Source organism: Nuphar pumila, chromosome 1 (assembly GCF_984573655.1).
Source record: "Nuphar pumila chromosome 1, dmNupPumi1.hap1.1, whole genome shotgun sequence".
NCBI lineage: Eukaryota > Viridiplantae > Streptophyta > Magnoliopsida > Nymphaeales > Nymphaeaceae > Nuphar > Nuphar pumila.
The window spans coordinates 172,802,063-172,805,038 of NC_143249.1; the positions used below are offsets into that span (position 1 = coordinate 172,802,063).

At 40.8% G+C, this 2,976-nt stretch overlaps 1 pseudogene; it reads left to right on the forward strand.

The window, feature by feature from the left end:
• Positions 1–1,390: 1,390 nt before the first annotated feature.
• Positions 1,391–2,275, forward strand: LOC149851298 (ATPase 2, plasma membrane-type pseudogene; annotated as a pseudogene).
• Positions 2,276–2,976: the final 701 nt, after the last annotated feature.

Here is a 2,976-nt window from a genome sequence, read left to right on the forward strand (position 1 = left end):
TATGAACCTACTAGTTTTATGACATTGAGAAATACAATTTCCTTCATAACATACATTCATCACACACACACACACACACACATATTGGCAGTGGTTGAACTGGATGAGTTGATCAAAAGGAAATAAGCATATTGAAGCGCATACCAAGATAAAAGTATACACAGACATCATTTTTAGAAAGCCTCTGATGATCCATCTGGCCGCATTTTGAGCCATCATCTTCTTTGTACAGCAATTTCCTGCTCAAAAGCAGCTTAATGGATCAAGTAGCACAATCCCCAACCTGCCACATGTGGAGAACGTACAGGTCAAAAAGAAGCAGTTTACAATCTTATGCATGCCTTTTCTCCTTTAGAAATTTAATACATTTTATACAGGACGCGCCTATTAAAAACACTCCATAACTGAGGTGAACCAATACCAACCATGCCTGAGCAGTTTTCCTCTTAGTGGCATAGCTAATAGATGTGATCTACATAGTGCTTTTAGTAGAAAGCAGGTTTTGGATCACATAAATGCATGTTTGTCTGCATAACATACAACTCTTAACTCACTGTTTATGGAGAAGTAGGTAGTCACATTTCCACAGTTAAACCTAAGGCCAATCACCTCTAATATTCACCTAGTAAATTCAGCATTTTATGACATGAAATGATGAGGACACCTTGTTTTGACTTTGCATGTGACACATTCCTGCTGGAGGCACAAATCATTTTCTCTGAGCAATCCAAGGTCCCAGCTGACAGAGATAGGATTCAACCCTGATTCAACTCGTAGACAAGTTTATTATTTTTTAGTCACACCAGCAGTAAGACATGTCCAGAATCCCTGGACACAAGCATAAGAACGTCTGTTCTGTCGGTACATTAATTACACATCAAATTCACAAATTCATTTGATATATATCTAGAAGAGGAATGGTTCAACAATGATCCCAATCATAGTAAAAAGTCTCGTTATCCCCACCGTGGCTATGCAAACGCGGTATTGCGTTTCAGCACAGAAAAAGGGCCTCAAAATCAATGGGTTCCCCCTCAAGTTTCTGTGGAAACCATTCCCGTGAGGGGTGGCCCCATCTGGTTTTCGCCGAAGGACACTCCGGTTACACAACGCACCCAAGGGAGAAACTGGTAATCGGTAGTTTGGAAGCAAGAAAAATTCTCATAGAAAAAAAAAATTGCCTGAGAAATTTTGATACGATAATTTTTTTAAATAAATTTCTTTTACTTGTTTGTATAGCATGAGAAAAATTAAATGAAAAATCCTAGAAAAATGAGAGAGAGGAGGGGTGGTGGTGGAACTTCCCATGTTCCTACAGAGACCATAAAGACCACATGTTGCATCAAATGCCCAAGAATTCATTAGAAAAGCTCCAACGTTTCAAGGAAAATCATTAACATAAACATAGATTGCCGAAAACAAAAAGAAGAAACACTTAGACAAAGGTAAGCAAAACGAAATGAAATAGAAATAAGCGGTTACAGTTAACACCAATACTGAGCCATTTGTATGATGCTAATTAATGGTGAAATGAAGGTCCTTCGAGATGGTAAATGGAGCGAGCAGGATGCTGCAATTCTTGTGCCAGGGGACGTCATCAGCATCAAGTTCGTCGTTCCGACCGATGCCCGGCTTCTCGAGAGTGAACCTCTGATGATCGATCAATCCGCCCTCACTGGGGAGTCTCTGCCTGTGACCAAGATGCCAGAAGACGAGGTGTTCTCCGGGTCGACCTGCAAGCAGGGCGAGATCGAAGCCGTTGTCATTGCCATCGGTGTGCACACCTTCTTCGGCAAGGCTGCCCATTTGCTCGACAACACCAATCAAGTTGGTCACTTCCAAAAGGTCTTCTCCTTCTTCTTTTCAAGATATAATGAAATAATGAGCATACTGGTTAGTTTTGTTTATTGTTTTTGACGGGGTATTTTGCAATTGCAGGTTCTTACGGCCATTGGAAACTTCTGTATCTGCTCTATTGCAGAGGGCATGATCATCAAGATTCTGGTGATGTATCCCATCCAGCACCGCAGGTACAAGGGATGGCATCAACAGCTTGGTGGTGCTCTTGATTGGAGGGATCACCATCGCTATGCCCACCATCCTCTCGGTGACCATGGTTATCGGCTCTCAGAGACTGTCTGCGCAGGGTGCAATCACCAAGAGGATGACCACAATCGAAGAGATGGCGGGCATGGACATCCTCTGCAGCGACAAGACCGGCACCCTCACCCTCAACAAGCTCACTATCGACAAAGAACGGTGGGTGGGTGGGTGAGAGGAAGAAAATAAGAGAGAACCTCAAATGCAATTTTTAATGTTTCTTATCAGAAATTATATTTTTTAGAAAAAACTCTTTCACAAAAAATTTCTCTCAATTGCAACGGTCGGAAGAATCGCACATTTTTCTTTTCGACCTTCACTTTTCCTATATCTTTATCACTTCACATTTGAAAGTGAGAAAATAATAGGAAGAGTGAAGGTAAGAAAAACAAGGTTTACAACTTTTCCAGTCATCACAAACAAAGAGAAAAATTTTGATAATTTTTTTTTTAAACCTGATTTTTTTTATAAGAAAAGTTTCTCCGTTTAAAGAACGTTTAATAGTGAAAAAGATGTAGGACAAGTTGGAAAACAGTACGGTTTTTTCAACCCTTCCAAATGAAAGACTTTTTCTCTAAAAGAGTTTTTCCTAAAAAGCTAACTTTTTGATAGGTAGAGATGTGAAGGAAAGTTTTTTACCAAAAAAATATAGTGATTCACTCCTTACCACTAATCTTACCGCCACCACCCACCATCTCGCCACCATCACCTACCTCCCAAAAAACCGTTCTACCCACCCACCATGATTTTTTACCATCCATCTCACCACCATCATTATCACCCACCTTCCGAAAAAACTCGTTCTACCCTCATGGTGATTTTCATCCATCATCCATCTCACTGCCACAACCACCACCCACCTTCAGAAAAACAGCG